Source organism: Rattus norvegicus, chromosome 17 (assembly GCF_021556685.1).
Source record: "Rattus norvegicus strain SHRSP/BbbUtx chromosome 17, alternate assembly SHRSP_T2T, whole genome shotgun sequence".
NCBI lineage: Eukaryota > Metazoa > Chordata > Mammalia > Rodentia > Muridae > Rattus > Rattus norvegicus.
In genome coordinates, this window is record NC_141550.1 from 17258101 (window position 1) to 17282962 (window position 24862).

At 45.8% G+C, this 24862-nt stretch overlaps 1 long non-coding RNA gene across 1 annotated transcript; it reads left to right on the forward strand.

Annotated features, from left to right (window-relative positions):
• Window positions 1–7741: 7741 nt before the first annotated feature.
• On the forward strand, window positions 7742–23121 carry LOC120097909 (uncharacterized). Its single transcript, XR_015641180.1, has 3 exons — window positions 7742–8045; window positions 20444–20616; window positions 22784–23121. It is a non-coding gene; the product is annotated as an uncharacterized LOC120097909 (long non-coding RNA).
• Window positions 23122–24862: the final 1741 nt, after the last annotated feature.

Genomic DNA, 24862 nt, shown 5'->3' on the forward strand with positions numbered 1-24862 from the left:
GTTTCTTGTTCTACAACCATAATTGCCTTTGTCTGTGGATCTCACCCGGTAAGAGCTGTCTAGGGACGAGCGTCTAAGGCCACAGAAGCTCGGGAGTCCAGGCTTCCGCTTTCTCCCCTATTAGCCTGCAGCTGCAGCAATGACACTTCCACTGCTGCCAGAACCATGACCCCATGCTGGGGCCCACCAACCTATCATGTTCAAAAATAATTTCTCAGCTACTTCACCCTGGCTATCCTCATCCTGACTGGCACTTGGTGCCATACACTAAGACAGCCAGAGCCAGCCGGACATTGGCGGATCACAGGTTTAGTACCAACACTCAAGAACTCACAGGTGGATCTCTGTAAGTTCAAGGCCAGCCTGGTCTTCAGAGAATATTCTGGGATGGCCAGGCTACATCGAGAAACTCTGTCTTGAGGAAAAAAAAGATGTCAAGAGTTGATCTACCATTGATCTTCATGTTGTGCGTGCAAACAGCATGCTGCAGTGAGTTTGAGCACTAAAAAATGAAAGAAAGAAACTCATAGTAGATGGGTGACAAGAAGCACAGATTCTGGATCAATTTGCTTTATAGGAAAACGATTTTTAATTCCTCATAACTTCAATAAAAGCACTATTGCCTATGATGAGCATAAAATAGAAGCCCTAAGCAGCTAACGAGCTCACCCGAGGTTGCACGAGCGTGAATGTCCACATGGAGACTGGAGCTACAGATCCAGATAACCAAGTGGAATGCCCCAGGTTCTCCTCCAAGAGTTTTCATCCTAGACTACACTTTGTCTTTCTGACAGATGGGCACTGATCAGACATTGCATGCTGTCTGTTGCCTTAGTATGACTCTGCATGCTGGCTATTGCCTTAGGACGGGTCTGCATGGTGGCTGTTGCCTAGAATGGGTTTTCCTGGTGGCTGTTGCCTTAGTATGGCTGCAGTACTGAATGAGCTCTGTATTTGAACCTGTATTTCTTATTTGCACACACAGACATTTTAAAACAAGCATATCTGTGATACAGTCCATGCCAAGATATGTGCAATGCAAATGCAGGATGAGCGATCCGTAAAGAGGAACGAGGTGACTGCTTAGCTTGGTGCTGGACCTTAGAGCTGGGATAGACACAGTTATCCCCATGCAGAAGGTGGACAGAAGAGAATTTGGAGAGTTACACATGACTTCATGACTTCCCCAACATCTCACAGCAGGTAAAAAAATAAAGCACAGACTTCAACCAAATTTCCTGATTTTTCTTTTTACTATGCCATATTTAGTTTGTCTAGTAATACTTCAACCCAAAATACAGAGCCAGAAATGTTGCCTTTTAAGCACAGACAATCCACGTGTGCTCCTTTTTTCTTGTGAGTGCCAATAGAAATGATTTCATCTAATAATAGAAAGAAAAGTGGAAAGGTAAAAAATCTAGGAAGGGGGAAAGAAAACCCTGTGAACCCATGAATTAGAATCTGAATGATTGTTCAACATGAAGTCCTTCTCTACCCTGTGGTTCAATGCCGTGATTGACAGCAGCAAACTCAGATGTGTCCCGCTGCCATGGGCAAGGACTTGGCTCTCACAATCAGAAATATCTCTGATCCAAAGCTTCAATTACTAAGGGGAAATCGAGCCAGAAAAATCACTACTAACCACACTGACACACTCTCCAACACTGCTCTCCCATGTTTGGGTAATAAACAAATGAAATTTTGGTGACAAATTGATTTCTTATCCCTGTGCCATGAGACTGACTTTTGTAACGGGCTGAAACTGCTGTTATGTGGCTTAGAATTGACAAATATTAATTCAGCTTAAATTCTCCGAGGACTTTTTGAAAAGCATTGCCCAATGGGGGAAAATAAACCCAATCCATGTAACTGATTAAATGTCCTTGTGGTTATTTCCTTTCTCGCGTCTCTTTTTTTTTTTTTTTTAATATTGGCAGGAGAACAGATAACTGAAATGTTCAAGTCTCGACTACACACTGTATCACTTAAAGCCCTGATAGAAATTATACTTGACAGGGGCTCAAACTCTGGACTGGACTTCTCCTGGGTAGCTAAAATTCCAGTAACAAACTAATCTGAATGTACTGACTTTGCAAAAATGTTTGTGACAATTGGGGTGACTCCACCCTAGAAATTCCGATCAAATTGGCTCAAACCTCATTCGAAGAGCTGGAGAGATGCCGCAGAGGGTACAGTGCTTGCTGTATAAACAACAAGGGGTCTGAGGTTTAGAATCCCTGGAACCCATAGCAAAACTAAGGGTGGGGTGGAAGGCAGACTCGGGTAGACCTTGGGGGCTCAGTGGCAGCTGCAGTAGCTGAAGCAGTAACTTGAGTGTGAGACGCTGGCTTGACAAACATGATGGGGGGCAATAGAATCAACCTGGCCTACACATGCTGAGAGAGAGAGAGGGAGAGAAGAGGTGAGGGGCAGGGGAAGGAAAGAGACAGAGACAGAGAATGCAGACAGACATACAGATAGACAGATGCACAGAAAGAAGATAGACAAGAGGCAGACAGACAGACAGATACACAGAGAGAGATAGACAAGAGACAGACCTCATTCGAGCTCCAATGGGTAGCCCACCATGCTGTTTCATACAGCTGGGGGTTTGTCAATGGCTCGTGTTTTACTTTGACATCGTTGGTTCTGATTCTCCACCAAATATTCCTGTGTCTCTTCTTGTGGGTCCCTCCTCCTACTTCACAAGAGAGGTGCATCCCTGACCCAGAGCCTGACTTTAAACCGTATTGGCTTTGTCACTGTATATAGTTGAGCTGCTTATATCCAAGCCATATCAGAAACCCACTTCATAACATAATATATATATATGTGTATGCATATATATTCTCTGATCGCAAAAATTGTACATATTCATTATAGATTGTTTGTCAAAAAGAAACCCTCACCGATAGCCTCACTTTCGACACGTACTCGGGGGTCCGCCGTTTAGCATATTCTCTACAGTTTACTATCCCTCTCATATTGTGAGATCATCATGGTACATGGTCCCGTGTCCTCATTTCGATACGTCATGTCTTGCATTTAGCCTTCTCTCACAAGCAGGGTTAGTAATGTCTGCATAGTGATCTACGTGTATGCTAGCTCACATGACCGCCTAAAAACTTACAAGTACCAAGCTGCCCTTCCATTTAGCCAGCTGGTCATCTCTGCCAAGATAGGTATTATGTGTTGAAAACTTGTATGAGCAGCAAACATGAGGCAACCCAGGAATAACCCCATAATTTTCTTCAGATAGAGCCGCGCTTTGTTCAGTGGCAGAAACACACACAGGAAAGGTCACCACTAGGCGATGTCATTTCTTGGGGACAGCATGATCTCAGATGGTATAGGAGAGCACTCACCAGAGCCCGGCAACGCAGTCAGGGATGTGGCAGGGGCCGGGGCTCACTGGGTAGCTGGTTTGCCTTGCAACGGTAAGACCCTGACTTCTATCATCAGAACCTATATTTTTATCAGGGCCTAGTTTGGTATCCTGGGCTTATAACTGGGGAAATGGAGACAGAAGGACTCCTGGGACCCACTGGCCTGCCAATTTAACCCAAACTAGTGATAGAAATTACGTCTAAATCTAAATAAATAAGTAAATAATAGAAAACAGTAGGTGCCAACAACCCTGAGATTTCACCTCACACCAGTGAGAATGGCTAAGATCAAAAACTCAGGTGACAGCAGATGCTGGCGAGGATGCGGAGAAAGAGGAACACTCCTCCATTGTTAGTGGGGTTGCAGACTGGTACAACCATTCTGGAAATCAGTCTGGAGGTTCCTCAGAAAATTGGACATTGAACTGCCTGAGGATCCAGCTATACCTCTCTTGGGCATATACCCAAAAGATGCCCCAACATATAAAAAAAGACACGTGCTCCACTATGTTCATCGCAGCCTTATTTATAATAGCCAGAAGCTGGAAAGAACCCAGATGCCCTTCAACAGAGGAATGGATACAGAAAATGTGGTACATCTACACAATGGAATATTACTCAGCTATCAAAAACAACGGCTTTATGAAATTCGTAGGCAAATGGTTGGAACTGGAAAATATCATCCTGAGTGAGCTAACCCAAACACAGAAAGACATACATGGTATGCACTCACTGATAAGTGGCTATTAGCCCAAATGCTTGAATTACCCTAGATCCCTAGAACAAATGAAACTCAAGACGGATGATCAAAATGTGAATGCTTCACTCCTTCTTTAAATGAGGAAAAAGAATACCCTTGGCAGGGAAGGGAGAGGCAAAGATTAAAACAGAGACTGAAGGAACTCCCATTCAGAGCCTGCCCCACAGGTGGCCCATACATATACAGCCACCCAATTAGACAAGATGGATGAAGCAAAGAAGTGCAGACCGACAGGAGCCGGATGTAGATCTCTCCTGAGAGACACAGCCAGAATACAGCAAATACAGAGGCGAATGCCAGCAGCAAACCACTGAACTGAGAATAGGACCCCCGTTGAAGGAATCAGAGAAAGAACTGGAAGAGCTTGAAGGGGCTGGAGACCCCATATGTACAACAATGCCAAGCAACCAGAGCTTCCAGGGACTAAGCCACTGCCTAAAGACTATGCATGGACTGACCCTGGACTCTGACCCCATAGGTAGCAATGAATATCCTAGTAAGAGCACCAGTGGAAGGGGAAGCCCTGGGTCCTGCTAAGACTGAACCCACAGTGAACTAGACTGTTGGGGGGAGGGCGGCAATGGGGGGAGGGTTGGGAGGGGAACACCCATAAGGAAGGGGAGGGGGGAGGGGGATGTTTGCCCGGAAACCAAAGAATTATTATTAAGTATTAAATAAATTAAAAAAAAAAAGAAAAAGAAAACAGTAGGTGCCACCTGAGAACAGCACCTGAGGTCGTCCTTGGGACTTTAATGTACATATTCATGCATGTTCATGTGCAGAGTGTGCTCTTGTGTGTATGTATGCACACATACATACATACACACACACATACACACACATACACACACATACATACACATACATACACACACATACACACAAATACATACACACACATACACACAAATACATACACACATACACACACATACACACATATACACACACACATACATACACACACATACACACACACACACACTAAAAGAAATGGAGCAAGCACGAAACCTTGAGAATAGTGAGCGCACTGCTTTATAGTCAACGTTTTACATGCAAAGGAGAGCATGTGTAGTATGGGGCAATGGTTATGTAAACCAGTAGCCATTGTTTATTACCATTCCCATGCATTGTGTGTATTGTCCACAGCTATGCAAGGTTTACTTCCGTGTGACTGATCATGTAGCAGCTGAGGCCAACAGCATCCCCACAAACATGTGTGGGATGTCTTAGGATGGTTGACATCACTAGGAGACAGGAATTTTGGACCTCGATCTAAACTTGTGGGACCGCCATACATGCTGTCACTGCCTGAAACATTACTGTGTGACGCATGTCTGTGATTCATGTAGCCTAAATAGGAGACAGTTTGGAAATGACAGGATACTGAGTCAGACTGAAGAGTCCACCCATCCATAAAGCTGTGATCAGAATGACATTCCCCTCTCTTGGTACTGGAACCATAGAGGCCAACGGTAAGGACTGAAGATTCTAAGAGCAGAGGAAGGCTTTCCGGTAGCACAGGCTGACAGATGACATTCTAGGCCAAGCGGTTTCCTTTCTACCTATTGTGAACGCCATAAATGATTCCATGTGTGAGCATGGAGTTCGGACAGGTTGAGGCAGACCACAAGCTGTAGGTGTGTAAATGGCGTCTTTCCTCCACTAATCAATCTTACTTCCCAAATACGTAGCTCTAATTACTGTTTCCAAGCTGCACTCATTAAAATCCCAAAGACCCCCTGTTTTCTTAGCTTCCTGAGGTTTTTCTCATCAGATGAGCCCGAGAGGAAAACCTGCTGCTACACATCACCTGTTTCTCTGAGGCAGTGTCCGCTCTGTCCAGCATGAGATCCTGCTAACAAGTCTGTAGGTTTCAAAGTTAGGACTTCCGTGAAACACTGTGGCGCACGGTGTCTTAAAATTGTCGTTCTACTGCCTTAAAATCCCAGTCTGAGAGCCCTGTGCAAACCCCAGGTTCCCTTGTGGCTATTAGGAGCCAGAGACTAACACTCCTGAAACAGTAGAGAAGAAACGCAAGCTCAATTTTGTTCCAAACAAAACATCCAAAGCTAAGGTAGAAGTTGATGGAGAAAGCGGACGCTCCCCCCAACAATGCATAGATGAGCTCTCGCTGCTTGCGGCTCAGTGCGCATGACTCTCAGATTCGCTCTTGGTCTTGCAAGCCAAGCTAAAAGGATTTGGAAGGAACGAACACAAGAGAATATGGGACGAAAATGTGTTCCGCAGAAGTATACAGTTACGCTATATAACGAAAACTGGATCGTGGACACCTCATCCCCCTACAGCTTCACGACATACCACCAAGCAGTACAGCTCTGCTGGCTGGCGAAGCAACCGGAAAGGATCCAAGATCTAGATAGAGCTGAGGCCAGGATCCGGAAGGACCGAAAGAGAATCTGTGGCTTAACATACAGTTTCATGTATGACCTTGTGCGGTGCGCTGGTTCTAAACGAAAACAAAGAGGAACAAAAGCCAGGGAGTTCACAGTCCCCAAGTTTCACCCCCGCGTGCCCACTCTGAGCATCAGCATGGCAAACTACCTTTGCCTATGTCTCCGCTATGGCGTCATTAGTCACCAGACTCCCCGGAGGAACATGATCGGCCAGTGAATCCTATTATGTTCTTTTCCCAGAATCCTTCGTGTCCAGAAGTCAGAAAGCCAGCAAAGGGCACGGGGAGGATATGATGGCTGCCTCATTAGGAGTCCCTGTCACTGATCAGTCCTGGCATCTTCCTGAGAACCAATCCTAAAACGGACAGACCAAAGTGGGTGTGCATCCTGCCCCAGCACTTGTCCCTCCCCTACCCACTTCCGTTTCTAGCATCCCTCATTTGCATATTAAGCTTCTGACTGGCTCTCAGAGTCCACTGAGAGCTATCCTTAAAGCTTCTTGTGTTCGGCATAAACCGGAGACTTTGTTCAAAAGAAAAAGAAAATCTCACATTATACACACACGTGTGTGTGTGTGTGTGTGTGTGTGTGTGTGTGTGTGTGTGTGTGTGTAGTATGAGATTTTCGTGTGTGTGTGTGCGCGCGCGCGCCCACGCATGTGCACACTATGAGAAAATGCCTTTGTGTTTTTCTGTATTTTTTTTTAAGCCAAAGAGGTCATCTAGCTAATAAATTTCATGGTCCTCCTCTCTGCTGCAAAGATACTTCCTCAGAGGTTATCAACTTGTAGTTTTTAAATGCGAGTTTATTTTCCAGCCCAGCTCTCACTGACCTCCTTCCACACTTTTGAATTCTCCCGAGACCCCCTAGAGTAAATAGTCCTAAGCGCCTTCCAGGCAGCCCCCTACAGCCATGGCCAGAGGTCATGGAGCCTCTGCTGTGACCAAAGGACATAGGGACAGACCTGATGGCTGGGGCTGGTATCTTCTCTGAAGCTGAGGCTGGAAGGCTTGGCCCCTTCTTGGGGACAGCTGTTTCAAACTTAGCAGGCAGCTGGCAGCAGCCCCCTTGTTTGAAGCCAGGGCAAAGAACAATGATTCCCGCATCCTCCGCAGCCGTCACCAGAGCCATCTCGCATCTCCTTCCGGCCCACACTACGGCTGTCACAGTGATTATGAAGGCAGCAGTTGTGCGGTAATTAGGATCCTCCTGGGCCAGCCAATCTCAATAGAGCAGGATGCCAGCTGCTCCGGCGCCAGAAACATCTCTGTGGCACCCGGTCCTCCTCAGTACTCTTCCTCTCTCCAAAGTCCCCTGTCCGGCTCTGGCATTGCTCAAGTCAGGTTAGACCAAGGAAGTGACTTCCCCTCTGCTCCAGATCCAAGGTCGGTTGCTTTTCCAGCTTACGGGGAGCCATCCCGGCTCAAGTCTAGGTGGAAAGTGAAGGGTAGCCAGTTACCCTCAGCACCCCTGTCATAGGAGGTAGGTCCTATGGATTATGTCAGCAAACTGGGCGTTAATTCCCTATTTATCAGCGTTAATGATATAATAGAGCAAGTTTGAGTAAAAGGAGAGAGGGGGGGAGTGGGAGGCAGACCTGAGTCCTGAGTGGCCCGGAAGGACTAGCTTACTCAGGTTGTGGCTTCCTCCTCATTTCCCTTGGGAGACTGAAGCAATGTCAGTGATCCCTCCTGTCCAATAGGCACTGTAAATGTTAAATTTCTCCAACAGTCATAATTCTAGGCTCTTTCTGACACCAGAAACTGTCAGCTCAAGATCCAGACAAGATGACCGACCCACTTGGTTTCTTAATAAGAGAAGGACAGCCAACTGTGGGAAGAAACTCTCTGAGGGGCCCAGAACTCTCTCTTTCTGTTCCCATTTTTCTACCCTTCCTCGTTCCTTAAAGAAGTATAAGCAGGAGATACTAAAAAGGCTCCTCAGCCAGCTTCCTGGTGTGGTTAAGAGAGCTAACCTAGAGTGGGACAAGATGGCCCCCTCCCGGGCTCTAGTTCCAGGAACCAGGAGAGAAGCACACTGCTCCGGTCTCCCTAAGGGGAAGCAGGAGGAAGCCATGACCCAAGTAAGCTAGTCCTGCCGTGCTACTCAGGTCTGACCCCGATATCCATCTCTCTCCTCTTACTCAAACTTGCTCCATTATAACATGTCAATATTTCAAGCTAGAACTTATAAAATAGTCCTTTCACTACTTTCCAAATCCTGGTCTGCCATCCATATATAAACCCCCAAGGTTCCCTTGCTGCTAATAGAGACATTAAAGACCCAAATGTTCTAATGTTTCAACATTAGAACAAATTTAAAAAAAAAAAAAAAAGGTATTGTTTTAAGCCCCATTCCTCTCCCTGTGACTCAAAATAAGGACATTGTAAGAAAGTGTTTCTGAACCCTGCTTTTCCTGGCTTCCTGGGGCAATTCCACCCAGTTCCGGGACTTACCCCTCCAGGAAGAAAGAGGCACTTTAGATAGAACTGAAGCTCAGTGGAGGGTGGAGTCAGAGCCTTCTGATGGCCGCCCAGCTTCCCCCCCCCCCCGAAGCGCCTAAGGCATCACTTTAATCCCGGGTAGATACAGCCAAGGAGTCTCTGTACCAAAAACAAGCCACAAAGAAACAGTTTGATTGTGGTGAACTGGAGAAATGGCCATTTTAATTGCTGTCTGCCTTCAGGCTGTGTCACTCTTCCCTAACTATGGAAAGTAAGTACCAGCTGCCCCTTGCCAAAGAGTCCCCAGGATCCAAAGACCAGAACACACTGGGTCACAGGACACCTCGAATCCCCCTGTCCCTCAGGACAAACTGACATAGGCAGAGGTGAATGTTGGAGCATTGTCAAGGCCAGAGAAAAGAACTACGGCTGGTGACCACCTCACCATAACCAGTCTTTCAAAGTGGAGTCGCACTTAAGAACTGTCTAAACAACCAGGTGGGTGATGAACTAGCCAGACTTACGTAGGACAAAGGAAACCTGCCTCAGCCTCTGGTAACGGAACACACAGGTCTTTGAAGAGGGAAGAGATGGCATATCAGGAGATACAAAAGGCGACACTGGAAGAAGATCGGCCTGGTAGCTTCATTTGCTATGGAAGAATCGTCCATTTCAAGCCTGGAAAACCAAGAGCATCCTGAAATAGCAAAAATATGGGATGAAGACTCTGAGAGGTAGATCAATGGTGGAGTCATTCCCCAGCATACTAAAGGCCTTGCCTCCCATCCTCCACACTGTGAAAGTAACGAACTGATGAGACTAACAGTGAACCTTGTTCTAGCCATCCCTGACTGGAAGATGGTATCAACTCCTATGTAGATGGGACTATCCTCGCCGTGACATAACATTCAGTCTCTGGTTGGTGAGCTATAAACCAATAGCTGCCCCACCCAGCTTCTGTTCCTGGAAGCCCTTCATGGTAAGCATCTCTGTTTTCATAATCAAACAGATGGACCTTTACTGCTACTACCAATACCGCCATCAGTACCACGTCTCCCGATGACATATTTTGCCCAGGTATCTTGTTGCCTAGGAAGAGGCTAATCAAAACACTGATCCCTGAAGTTCCAGCCTTATCCAGTCTTGTCAAGTGTCCCACCCTTGCTCAATAGATCCTAATTGGAACTGGCCCTTTTCGAGGTCACTCCAAACTGACATGGTTGGTAGCATCTCAGACCTTCATGATCCCATGAATGCGTTCAAGACACAATGACGCAATTCCCATCTCCTCCCTCCCTTGTCCTTTTGTCCCCCACATCCCAGCTTGCTTCAGCTACCGTATGATCATTTTCATGTACACACATGAGCCCAAAGCTTTCAACGTCTTGCCAGAAATCACTGTGACTCCCTCTTTCAAAGGCAGTGTTGATAATCCCATTAGATTCACAAAGAGCTTAGTGGGAACCAGCACTGGCGGAATTAAATGTGTAGTCTCACCAAACGGAGCCGCAAATCTGTTACTAAGATAATGATGGTTGTGGTAGGTGTTGATACGTTCACATTATTCTAGCTTGATTTCCGTTGCAGTGAAGGAGAAATGACCGTGAACAACTCGGAAAGAATAGGGTTCATTTTATCCTCCGATGTATAGTCACCACGAAGAGAAGTCAGGCCGGGAACTCGAAGCCAGGATCTAGAGGCAGAAATTGAAGTAGTATCACAAAGGAGTGCTTCCTACTGGCTTGCCCAGCCTGCTTTGTCACGGCACCCAGGACCATCTGGCCCAGTGATGGTTACTGCTCCCAGTCAGCTGGGTCCTCACTGCACCATGGTCTTGCTACAGACAATCTGAGGGAAGCATTTTCTCAACTGAGTTTCTTCTTCCCAGACAACTGCCAGCTGGTGTTCCGCTGACAAAAACCTAACCAGGACACACATTCTTCATGTTAAAGAAGAAGTATATTAAATCCAGCACCTTTAGTGTGATCCTTATGTCCTCCCCATCCACAGTTCTCCCTGTGGTTCATTCAAAAGCAAGATATAAGCCTTCTTTCCAAGGGAGTCCTGCCCCCTGTTAGAATTCTCGTCTGTGTGAGAGCCTTCTTTTGTGTATGTCTTGCTCATTTTCTGACTTAGAAATCCCTTCCAGAGTCACGGTACTTAATTTGGCTTTAGAATTTGGGAGAACGAGCTATTTTTAAGATCAGCAATCTCTCTTGTTCCCATTTGCATCGTGGAACAGAATGGACTCAGGCCAAGAGACCTGAGTCTTGTTCTCAACACCTTGACATCAGATTTCCCTTCCCTTAGAGCAAGAATGGTTTTAGGGGCTCTGGGGAGAGCTCAGTGATTCAAATGCTTGACACTCAGGCCACCCATCTAAGACACTTAACCAATGAGCTCCAGGTTCAGTGAGTGAAAATGTCTATACATGGATGGGTGGGTGGATGGATGGATGATGGATGGGTGGGTGGGGGTGGGTGGATGGATGGATGGATGGATGATGGGTGGGTGGGTGGGTGGATGGATGGATAATGGATGGGTGGGTGGGTGGATGGATGGATGATGGATGGGTGGGTGGGTGGGTGGATGGGTGGGTGGTGGGTGGGTGGATGGATGGATAGATAGATAGATAGATAGGTAGATAGATGAATGATAAATAAGTTGGACTATGCTCATACAAACATCCCTAATTAAACCCAGTGGTGCACACAAGCAGGAACACACACACACACACACACACACACACACACACACACACACAAGATTCAAAGGTAGGAGGGGGACTTGTTGGAAGGTTTCAGTTGGGGAAGGAGGAGGAGAGAGGGGAGTAAGGGGTGAAATAAGTAAAGTTTGTCAGAAGCATTATGAAACTGCCAAATAGCAAAAACTAAATAAATATGAAGTATTATCGTCCACAAAAAGCCGCTGTCTAACCCAGTGTCTTTTGGTAAAGCCATTCCCTTAGGAACCACCCCCCTTTCCCTGTACATATATTGGGGAGGTGCTTACAATGAGAAAGAACGGGGTAATGCTTATTTTAGAGTATTTCGTTGACCCACCACTATTCTGATTTCTGTTATGCTCACACATACATACAGGAACCTAAACTCGAGATAATCAAGGCTGACACCGGTGGACATGCTTATGTGGAAGGAAGGAATCCCAGGAGGCCTCAGGAGGCTCAGCCTTAGTAGCCTGCAATTCAACAAAAAGAGCCACAGGCAACCAAGGAATGCTGGGAGCTGAGAAATAGGCTCCCCCGGGGAAGAGCACGCCAACTGGTTAATCATTAGCAACGGTCAGCTCAGAAAACCGACCCACAAGTAGTAGCACTACTGAGTAGGTTGCATTTTCTTATTTAGGAATATATACATATATGTATACATATAAGACAATATGTTGAGGAAACATGGTTAGACACTTTCAGCATCAAAACTGTGTCCCATTCTTCATGGGCGCCACCCCCCCCCGCCCCCATGAAAAGAAAGCCATTCGTCCGCCACTCTTGTCAATCACGGACTCTCAGCAGCGTTTCTGCCGGGAACAGGAACTGTGTAACTCAAGGTCAGGTCCCTTACCTGGAAAAAGTTAACGCTCTGTCAAGGCAACACAGAAAAAGTATTTGGGAAGACCTTTTCAGAATCCTGGACTAGTCCAACTCTATCCCGTAAAAATCATTACAAAGATTTAATGGTTAAACACAAAACAGGGAGCTGTGAGGGGAGAAGCCAAGCGCCCACGCGAGGCAAGGCAAATTGGAAGAATGACTATTTATCCCACACACGCTGAATTTAGTCATTCAGCGAAATGTGCACTCTACTTACAGAAGTTTGTTACATGAGGAAATAATGCGCATGTCCTAACCCTACGGAGCAAGAAAGGTGGAGTTCATTCTCTACATTCCCACTGTCTCCAAAAGCTATCAAAGGTCCATCGTGATGGGAGACCTGGGAGCCAGATTGGACCCTTGAAGGCGACTCCTGGCTGATTCCACGTAGTCGCGCTCCCTCTAGTGGTGAAAGTCGAGATGGCAGCCCTCTAGTTGAACCATCATCTCCCTGGGAAAAGGCACTGGTGTTTTGCCCAACCTCTGAAGTTCTGCCTGTGTGTTTCAGAAGCTCAATGGTAAATTTTAGAACAAGATGTCTGACAAGAGCTCCCTCTTAATTAGGACATCTCGCTTGTTTGCAACGATTGTGGCACTTACAAAAGACCATATGTCTCTGAGATGGTCCTTGGCAGGACGTCTCCAGTGTTTACCAAATCTATTTTGTATGCCATGCTAATAATAGTGCCACGGGTCCCCAGGCGGAGTGAGGGGGACTGAGGGCTTCTTGTTTCTGTTGGTACTCGGGATTCTGCCCCCGGAATATGAAAGGCCTCTTAGTTCTCGAGCGAGGACTCAAACGGGGCTCAAAGTTTCCCAAAAGCTGTTATTTTGGGAAACATTTATCTCAAGGGCTAAACTGTAATCTTTTGACAAATCAACATTGAGCAATGCTCTTCGCTTCGCCATCTTCCAGACTCTAAACGACTGCTCTTAATGGAAATTCACAAGTTAACACCGAAGCCATTTAACAAGCACATCTGTAGCTCTGTCCCTGGAACCATACTCTGAAATTTCTTAACTTAAGAAATAAGAAAGTCAAGCTGGGTAGAGTGGAAGATTTTTCTAAGCACAGTGCTTGGGGATGAGGGGGTCTGAGGCAAAGGGTCACGAGTTTGAGGGCAATCTGGGTTACAGTGAGAGTCCCAGCTGCCCTGGGTGACATAACAAGACCGTAAGAAAGGTGAACTCTAATTTAGAGAGCAAGAGTGATTCCCACGACTAGCAGTAACCGGCCCAGGACCACCAAACTGGGTTTGCACAGCACACAGTGCATCTTGGTAGTGCTGTGTGCTTGAAATCAAAGTGAATGGGCGTGCCTACACTATCACCCACACGGCCAATAGAAACACTAAGCAGTCGTTTTTGTTTTGCTTGCTGTCATGGCAACGAAACGCATGTGCAGGTCATCTTTTCATTCCCCGGGGGCAAGTTTTGTTGTCCTGGAGACACAGCACTGTCAGTCATGTGAGCACAAAGTTTCATGACCTTTTATAAAAATTTACAAATTACTGACTATAGGCATTATCCAAGAGTAAACATCCTGAAAGTCAGACAAGTCAGATGTGTTTTATGTGCAAAGCACTAATCGGACAGCAAATATCTCTTCTTTTAAAAAATGTATGTGTGGGGCTGGGGATTTAGCTCAGTGGTAGAGCGCTTACCTAGGAAGCGCAAGGCCCTGGGTTCGGTCCCCAGCTCCGAAAAAAAGAACCAAAAAAAAATGTGTGTGTGTGTGTGTGTGTGTGTGTGTGTGTGTGTGTGTGGATGACACATGTGTATACCCACAACTGGAGTTATCAGGTGATAAGGAACCTCCAGTCATACTAAACTCAGGTTGTCTTGACCACCAAGTGCTCTTAGCAGCTGGGCATTTGCCCAGACTAAAGCCCTTTCCTTTGGTTATGATGGTTAAAACTTTGAGTTTTTCTTGTCTTGGTAATAACTCAGTGGTTGTGAGGGATACGCTCCTTCGTGGTGACCTGATTAGAGACTGGAAAGACTATTGGCCTTCTTCTCCCCACTTGGGAACTAATGACCATGGAGCAACAATTTATAAAGGACTTAGAAGCAGGGCCTGGAGAGACGGCTCAGCGGTTAAGAGCACTGACTGCTCTTCCAGAGGTCCTGAGTTCAAATCCCAGCAACCACATGGTGGCTCACAACCATCTGTAATGGGATCTGATGCCCTCTTCTGGTGTGTCTGAAGACAGTTACTGTGTACTCATACACATAAGTAAATAATTCTTTAAAGAAAGAAAGAACTTAGAAGAAGTGGCCCCCAGTGGCATGAAATGACCACTGATAACTAGCCTGAGGACGGGGGAGGGGGGTGTTCAATGAGTAAAAAGCTTGCCTCAAGACAGGGGCCCCACAGGAAGACCAACAGTCAACTAACCTGGACCCCTGGGGGCTCCAAGAAACTGAATCACCAACCAAAGAGCATACACGGGCTGACCTAGGCCCCCTGCACGTATGTAGCAGATGAGCAGCTTGGTCTTCATGCGGGTCCCCCAAACACTGGAGCAGGGGCTGTCCCTGAGCCTGTTGCCTACCTGCCTGCCTGTGAATCCCATACTCCTAAATGGACAGCCTTGTCTGACCTCAGTGGGAGAAGATGTGCCTAGTCTCGCAGCACCTTGATGTGCAGGGTGGGGTGGGGTGGGGTGGGGTGGGGGTGGAAAGTGGGGGATACAGGAGAGTGGGAGCTGACAGCCAGAGGGGAAATTTTCCTTCTAAGGGGAATGGAGGAAAGACTTCTGTGATAGGGTACTGGGAGGAGAGGAAGGGCTGATAATGGATTGTAACATGAATAAATAAATAAATTTGACTTAAATAAAAAGAGCTTGCCTCAAGTCTGATGACGTGAGTTCGGATCCCCAAAACCACATAAGAAGCTGGATAGAGCCGTGAATGCATTTGCAGCCACAGGTGCACCCCAACCAGAAAGTGAGCCTGAAGACAGGAGAATCAGCAGGCTCTGGGGGCCAGCTTCCCTATACAGCAGGGAGCTAAGAGCAAGAGATACTGTCTCAGTGTGGAAAGGGCCACACCCGAAGTTGTCCTCTCACTCCCTCATGCTCACCACACTTGCAACACACAACCGCACATGCGCACGAGTGTACACACACACACACACACACACACACACACACACACACACCACACCATAAACAAATAGTTTTAATTTTCTAGGAAAAAATATATCTACAGTCTAACACAGTAAAGCAGTATTCCAAATAGTCATTTATTTATTCAACACAGTAAGTTCACAATACAGCTAATGGCTGGATGTCTCTATTGACCAAGGGGTGCAACTTTCCTTTAATCAGAGAAACTCCAGAATTCTAAAACACATCCAGATTAGTCGTGATACAATTCCTTTAAGATGCCCCCACATCCTACTTCTTCGTTGATTTCTTTCCCGCAGCCATTTTGCCATTCAACCATGTTTCTAGCCTCAGTATCTGCCCTGGTTTCCGCCTTGGTATCCTTGAGAAGAGAGTTTATGTTTGAATTCCTGAATTCCCTCATTATAAATAACTTCATTGTGTGCAGTGGGTGGCTTTTCCGAACAGAGTTTGTCTCTTTATATCTAAATTTACTTCTGAAGCTTAATTCATCAATAGAAAGGCTCTGCACCATAAAGAGGCTTTATTTTCCAAAAAGGAAAGCAGAATTCTGCTTGGGAGTTGTAGAAAGCACAATTAAATTTAACTCTGAGGCTGTTGAACTGTTTCCTTCGGCTATAAAAGCACTGGGGAATGAATGAGCAGAGAGTAAAAAAAAAAAATAGTCGGGGAAAGTTCTGTCATGAGTACAAAGAGACAAATCACCACGCCTGCGGATAAGGGGCGGGGCCAAAAGCTTACTCCTAAGGGGCGGGGCCATAAACCAGCTCCTAGGGGCGGGGCCATAACTCCAGAAAGTCAGAACTAGAGCCCGATTTAGGGAAATGATATTGTTGGTGGGTTTTAGAGAACCGACACACCCATCTCCAGGACATGAAATGCTTCACATAAAATAAGTGGTCACACACACACTCTGAGCTTATATTTTAATCAGCTCGCCAAATCATTCATTGTGCTTCCCCGACCCTGGAAGTACAGGTTCACGCCTGCAAAACATGCTTACCATTCTTCACACTACTGAACTTCGCGGTCTTCGGGTCCTGCCTTAGGAAAGGGAAACGCTTTTACATTATGGTTGGCAGTGTCTACATAATTTTGAAATCCAGATTAAAAACTCAAGGGAGGGGCTACTCCAACCGACAGATTATTTCTCCACAATGTATGTTCATGTCTTCAATCGATGAATCTTTCCGAGTGCTTCTAAAACACTTTTTAGTAGAAGGCATTGGTGAGGAGTCAAAGTCCCTCCTCTTACAGTGCTAAGCACCCACATCTAATAAATCATTCCAGGTATACTCCAGGGCTATATGCTGCAGTGCAGAGGTGGCCACAGCTAAGTCCTGGGACAGCTATGACAGTGGAAGAGGTGGGACTCCAGCTATAAGAATCAGGAGGGATCGCTGGAAAGATTACTCAGTTGGTAAAGTGCTTGCCACACAAGATAAAGGACCTGAGTTTGATTTCCAAAAAGCCACATTACAAAGCCGACATTGGAGAGATAGAGACAGGAGGTCCCGAAGCCACTTACCAGCCAACAAGCTCCAGTTTCAGCGAGATCCTGACTCAAAAGACAAGGTAGAAAGCAATTGAGGAAGACACTCAACATCAGCCTCCAACTTCCATACACACGTGTACACATGCACACACGCACCTTCATACATGTGCACATGGACACAAAAAGAATCCAAAAGGCTCTGATGGGGACAGTGAAACACTGCACGATTGTTTTTCTGTACTTTTGACAGTGTTATGCATCTGTATTAAGTATGCATTTGTGCATGTATGTAAGTGTGCCTGCATACATGTACACATGCTTAGACACTTAAATATACAAATCTGAAAGAAGAATTTTGAGGAAGAACTAATCATGAAAGCAAAGGCTATAGGGAAAAGCAAGAACCAGGCAGAAAAAAAAAGAGGAGAAAAAAAAAAAGAACCAGGTAGAAAAATCTTGCTTAATGGGGAATGAATGCTAGGAGGCAAGAGAGGAAAAAAACTCATTTAGAGTCAGACTACATTGTTCAACCTACTTTAATCCAAGTCTAGGAGGAAACCACTTTGGGTCAGAAGCTACTAGTAGAATATGGGCTAAGGAACCTTCTCAAACAATGGGAAAGAAAGCTCTGGGCATGTCATAAAATGTGCCTCGGAGCCCATTTGGTGTCTCTTGAGACAGCAGCTACTGGCGTATCCTGAACTCTAAGGAGGTAGGTTAAGTGTAGGTACTGGAAACGGGGTCTTTCCCTCCATGCCCAAGTGACTAAGACTTTGTTTGTGGTTGAGGTACAAGATGGAGACTTGGATTATCCTATCTAGTCTTCTGTAATTACAGTGCTGTTAGGGAAGGACATAGATTATGATTTTGAGCCCAGTGGTTGGCAAGATTGTGACAACGTCCTGCACTAATCAAGTAGACTGAGACAATATTTGAATAAAATTATATCTCTTCTGTTTATTTTTCATTTGGTTGCCCGAGACTTAAAATAGAGAAGCAACTAAAAAAACATAAAGAAAGAAGTAACCTTCTTGTGGTGTGTGAATGCAATCAAATTGTCAGAAGTTAGGGAGATTCTTGATTAATAGCTCAATTCTGACACCCTTCTTTCTAAATAAGTAAATAACACTATAAATTCTCAGAGCTCAAGGGATTTTAAAAAAAATAACATAAAGAACAGCCTGACCAATTACTTAGACAAGACCCTGACACTGATCTTGTCATTTAAGTAATCCCATCCACGGCCACTATTTATCTAAAGTTTGTATTGAGTTCATTTTACTCTGTTGCATTCTGGAATGTTCTGTCACGAAACTAGAGAAATTTATACCTACAATTCTCAGCTACCTTCCTTTTTATTCCTAGCCTTAACATTCATAAAATGCATTTGTAGGGTTCCTGACACCCATTCATAAAATACAGAACTCCAGCGTTCTTGCTTGGTATTCAATGCTCTACACTATACTATACTACTATACTACTGTATACTATACTATACAGACAGCGTTCCTGTTTGGTATTCATTGTTCTTCCACCATCCTCACATCTCAGAATTCTGCATGTATTTCTGCTGATACAGTTGATCATTTCCCTTAAAGGGGGTTAGAGAAGATGACAGTCATCTCATGCTTTATTGGGAGGAGCATCTAATTTGGCTAGCCATGGGAGGAAGCCAAGTGAGACCAGGAAGCTCTTATATGAACACACGAGAGAGCCGTCCAGATAGACAGAAATACATCAATTCTAAGCATCAAATTCGACCCCACCTGGCCTCAAGCAAGTAATTAATTCATGAAAGAATCAATTAAAGCTCTCTTCTTATCGTGACTCTATATTCAAGAAGTCAGCACATGACCCAGAGCCGGCCTACATCATGTGCCATTAAGATAGGCTACGAACATGTTCTGGTCCAGCAGGATGCAAAATAAAGACTTATTTTATGGCCTTTATGTCATTGGTCGGTGAAGAAAGCCACATCAAAATTTCGAGGTAGGGGCTGGGGATTTAGCTCAGTGGTAGAGCGCTTACCTAGGAAGCGCAAGGCCCTGGGTTCGATCCCCAGCTCCGAAAAAAAGAACCAAAAAAAAAAAAAATTTCGAGGTAAACCGTGTCTCTCTGCACGGTAAACTCTTGGTCCTCTGTCTTTCTGCCCCATGACATCATTGCTAACACTCAACGATTCGAGATCGTTAGTAAATGCATACTCAGTGCGCTGCGGAGAATGTTCTGGTAGTCTAGTTCTCACAGGTTCTGCTGAGCCAAAAGAATAAAGAAAAGCAAAATCCTTGAACAATCCCAGCCCGAATGCCGAGAGTCTGAGTCAGGTGCAACCTGGATTTGAGAGGGCACAGTCTTTACCTTTACAAGGAGCTCAACTTAATTGGAGACCAGAATTCAGTGTCACACTTGAAATACCAGGGAAGAGACGTAAACAACAAGGGGTACCAGGCTCTGAGGTGGTGTGCCAAGGCCCCAAATGCTGAGAGAAAAAAATTTGTGCACAGCAGGAGGCAAACACTCCAGATGGGCAGGAGTGAGCTCACGCCACTCTGTCTTCCACCACCTGCTCCCCACTTCAACAAGGAAAACAAAACAAACTCTTTGGGGAAATTATGTCTCACCATGTGATAAGGTTCAAGATTCTCCTGCCCCCCACCCCACCTCCGCAGGAGCACCGGAGCCAGGCTGACGGGGGAGTGAAGAGTCAGGAGAACCTAGCAAGAGTCCAAACTGCATGAGTGAAGTTCTGCAGGGTATGGTCCGCCTTCCCATGGGAACCCGAGGATTGTCTGACAAAGGGGAAGACAGGCCAGGCAAATGAGCAAGTCCGATATCCTGTGAGCTGAAGCCACCATGTGCTGTGGTCTCAATGTGTCCCCCACAAAGTTCACAGATCAGACTAAGCCACAACGCTTCGTGCTATTTGGAGATTAGACTAAGCCATGGCAGGTGGAGGTGGGAGAGAATTAAGACTGGGTTCAATGGGGCTGTAGTGCAAAGTTCCTTGATGACACTAGTGGCCTTGTAAGAAGAGGAAGAAAGGCCTAGGCTGCCATCTTGGACTGCCCCTCATACCCCTTTCGCTAGATTATGATATTAGAAAGTGACCCGCAACAGATGCTAGCCACCATGTTCTTGGGCTCCCCATACTCTAGAAACTCTATTCTTCATAAACTATCTACCCTCTGGCTTCTGTTTAGGGTGACATGGCTGCGGACTAAGACAGCGTCGATGCACTGGGGGCTGCAGCAAATTTTCAAAACAACGCAAAGCTGCGAGTTGCGGAAATGACCCAAAAATACAAATCATAAAATGTCAGAATGAAGCTCGGAGATCCCAGTGCAAACTTTCCAACTAAATAAAGCAAAAGTGAGTAAGAGAAGTGTGTGTGTGTGTGTGTGTGTGAGAGAGAGAGAGAGAGAGAGAGAGAGAGAGAGAGAGACCCACCCTCCACAAAGAACATAGACAAAGAAAATAGTAGAAACTTGGAGTGGGAATTCTCCAAGGCAACAGTGAGATCTGTGGTCAGGTCTAGCACTGGAACCTTGTGGCACACTTAGAGAAACGCAGAAGAGGGGGTAGTGCTCAGTTTAGAACCTAAGACAGCAACACTATGCCACCAAGGGATAGAAAAGGGAGGACAGTTAGTGCGTTGTGGGGTGACCTATGCTCCAGTGGGTGTTCCTACACCCATGCACATAGAGGCATCGCTAGGCGGACTTAAGGGAGAGGGGAGGGAGGGAGAGAGGGAGGGAGAATATGAAAATGGAAAGAAAAGGTAGTGTGAGGATAGAGGCGGAAGAAATGGGAGTCGATCAAAACATATTACATAGTAAATGAAATTCTCAAATGATTAAAATAAATTGTTAAAGCTATGTATAATGGCCCTCCAATTCAAATGCTACTGCTCAGACAAAACCAGGTTGTTGAAAGGGGGAGCGCTCTTGAAAGCCCTTAGCCGTACCTAGCATTGTACCAGATCATTGAAGAGCAGGGGTCTCTGGTGGTTGTAAAAAGAAGTTTAAAAACTTACAGGAGCCTGTGACATATTCTCAGCCCAGTAATAACTTCAAGGATGCCAGTTAGTATATGATGATTCTCATTCTCTCTCTCTCTCTCTCTCTCTCTCTCTCTCTCTCTCTCTCTCTCTCTCTTTCTCTCTCTCTCCCTCCCTCCCTCCCTCCCTCCCTCCTTCCCCCCTCCCTTGTGTGTGTGTGTGTGTGTCTTAAACTTGCACTCCCCTTATCCGTCTTCTCTACCTGATTCAGTCATCTCTCTGTCTCTCTGCATGTGTGCATCCATAACTCTCTCTTACACTTGTTTTCTCTCTCCATTTCTCTCTCCATCTTTCTTCCTCTCTGTCTCTGTCCCTCTGTCTCCTTCTCTCTCTGCAGGTGATTGTTCCTAGCTCTCTCACACTTGCTTTCTCTGTCTCTGTCTCTCTGTCTCTTGTCTCTCTGTGTCTCCCTTCATCTCTGTCTCTCTGTGTCTCCCTTTGTCTCTGTCTCTCTGTGTCTCCCTTTGTCTCTGTCTCTGTGTCTGTCTCTGTCTCTCTGTCTCTCTGTCTCTCTCTGTCTCTGTCTCTCTCTGTCTCTCTCTCTCTCTCCCTCTCTCTCTCTCTCTCACACACACACACACACACACACACACACAGATCCTCAATTTGCTCCCTCCATTGAGTAAATGTGTTCCTCTTACACATCCCCTTTTATACGGCAGTGTTTTTGGATAACATTATATTCTAATTACCTAATAACGTCCCTGAAAAGCTAACTGATGATCTCCACAACAAGCAGTCAGTTTGGGGAGTAGGGAACATGGGACAGATAGATTTTGATGAGATGAAAAAAGGAGAGAGAAATTGGACAGAATTATGATAGTATTGCACACAGCTTCCGCCCCTGCTGTTCTCAGCCCTGTTCAGCTGAAATCAGAGGGCTGAGAGCCCCAGTCACCCACCCACTCACACACTCCCATTCAGTCAATTAGGTGGGATACTGGCCCAGAGGAGCAATCACTAATACCAGTGAGCCTGCTGGAAAGTTTCTATCCAAACGAGGACTGATCCAGGACTGCAAAGTGTCGGTGCTGCTGCCTTTCTGACACACTATTCTTACTGGTTCTGGCCCTGACCAAGAGTGATGTTATAGAAACCCTCACAGGAACAAAGGGCCTTTTCTGTCAGGATGACTCAAAGCTTCCCATACCAGGCCCCGCTCCCCCTACCTCGCACCAGGGAGTCTTAGTAGATCCTACGCTCTCTTTGCAATTTTCCAAGCTACACAGCATTTTCTCAACTGCACATGCCCAGTTGTGTATTGGGTGCCTTTTTCTTTGCTTCAGCACCACCTCACCAGGATCAGGGAGGAACAGAACCTACCTACTCACCCATTGACCTGCTCTCCGGCTCACAGAGCATGCGGTTAGACTTTTACTATGAGTCCATCTTGTTCCTGGTGCATATGGCTTTGGGGCAATGTCGGTTGTGCTTGGTTCATTCTTGGGGAGTTTGTCTTCTAACTCTTTCTTCATTTCCACAGAGTCCACCTGGAGAAGAATGTGCCCTGTTCATCCGGCGTTGGCAATACCAAACACGTCCTTGCCGACTTGGAAATAATCTCTTTCCTCCCAAGAAGAAGGAGTTGTGTTTCTCTGGTCATTAATCACACTTTTCCCAGTTCTAAAGCTTCAAACCTCTTGCTCAGCATACTACACTGCTAAGTGTGACAGGAAAAAATCAAAACAGAAGAATGGAAATACATGAACTGGAATTCACACCAGGATCCTATCACCTCATCCTCCGTAAAACATCAGAGGGAAAGGAGGGTGAGATCCTGGGAGACCTGTGTGTTTAAAGAAAGGGCTGGATAACTGACAAGGACTCACTGTTGTACTGATGGCAGATGTCTTGGGGGCAAATGGACACAGGGACACAATCCCCAGATAGCCTACAAGCTTGTCTCAGCTTGAAATGAGTGTGTGTCTTCACCTATGTAAGCCCACGTGTCCTTACTGGGGGAGGGGGAGTAATGTGTGCAAGGAGATCACATTTGAGCACATGCATGCAAAGACCAGAGGAGGACATCAAGTGTCTTCCACTGCAGCCGTTACCTTTTGGAGTGGAGGGTCTGAGGCTTGCCCTGTCAACTAGGCTGGCTGGCCAGTGAACTTCCAGCATCCTTCAGTCTCTCCCTGCCAATGCTGGGGCATTTGAACCCAAGTCCTCTTGCTTATGTACCAAGCGCTAACCACTTGTCCACCACCACCCCCAGACATATTTACCCATGCTTGAAATGAAAGCCAAGGCAACATATTCAAAATATTTCTTTCACCATAAAAAGTCTGCCATTCCGTTCATGTTTAGAGGTAGGAAACCATATATTATCTATTATACAGAGCCTTTAAAGCCATTCTAGGGTGGAAAAGGCACATTTAGTACAGAAAGGTGACAAGTTGCCTTATTTTATTTATTTATAATTTAAATGTATTACAATGTGCCCGTTTACATGCCCTGGAAGACTCAAGAGTGGTCTTCACATATCTAGATGGTTCTCATATGACTCTCCCCCTCCTCAAGAGAAATTGTCCTGAATAACCCCATAGGGTATAAGTGAGCCCAGTAAGAATGACAGAAATATAGGGTTTTTTTTTTTTTATTGTGTCTGTGTTCGTCTGTGTCAGGATGTGGGTATGTGCATGTGACTACGGGTGCCTACAAAGGCCAAATGGACACTGGATCCCCTGGAACCACAGCTGCCAGTACTAGGTGCCAGGAACCAAACTCAAGCCTTCCGTGGAAGCAGTGTTCACTCTTAATCACTGAGCCATTTCTCTAGACCCTGGGGTATAGGTTTAGAAGAAATGTTTTCTTCATCTTGGGGGAACAACCAAAGTCTGAAATCAACTGGCCACTGAACTAAGAGAGTTCCTCAGTCCCATGTTTATTGGAAATATTTACATAGGGCAAGGGATACAGAATTCAACGAGATGGCTTCAGGGGTGTGTGTGTGTGTGTGTGTGTGTGTGTGTGTGTGTGTGTGTGTGTTGTGTGTGTGTGTGTATGTACGTATGTGTATGTATGTATGTATGTATGTATGTATGTATGTATGTATGTATATATGTATGTATGTGCTGTAAGCCACAAGATAGCTATGGGGGTTCAGACTACATCTATCAGTCACGGGAACCTATCACTTCATAAATATACTGTTGTAACAAACACACTGCTTTCTCCCAAAGAGATCCCTGAAACCAAGAGTGTTTGACTATATATTTTATTGACAACCACTCTTGCATTGATGATCTTGGATTAAGGACCCTTCCCAATACTGCTCCAAACTGTCTGCCTTCGCCAACACCCTGTCCAACACAGCAGCTTTTCAGAGCTCAGATCAAAGCCTCCTGTGTGCAAAGTGCCCATTGTTCATTAGTGACATGTGACTTGCACCTGCTCCACTGAGGTGTCCCGCTTTCACTGTGTCCCTCTCTGCCTCTGCAAGCTGTGGCAAGATCACAGGGCCAGTCACTTTAGTGACGAAGGAAGCCGCACTCTGCCAGTCACAAGCTGGACCAGCTGTGCTGGTCCTGTGTGAACCAGGTGCCTCCTGATTCCCCAGGAA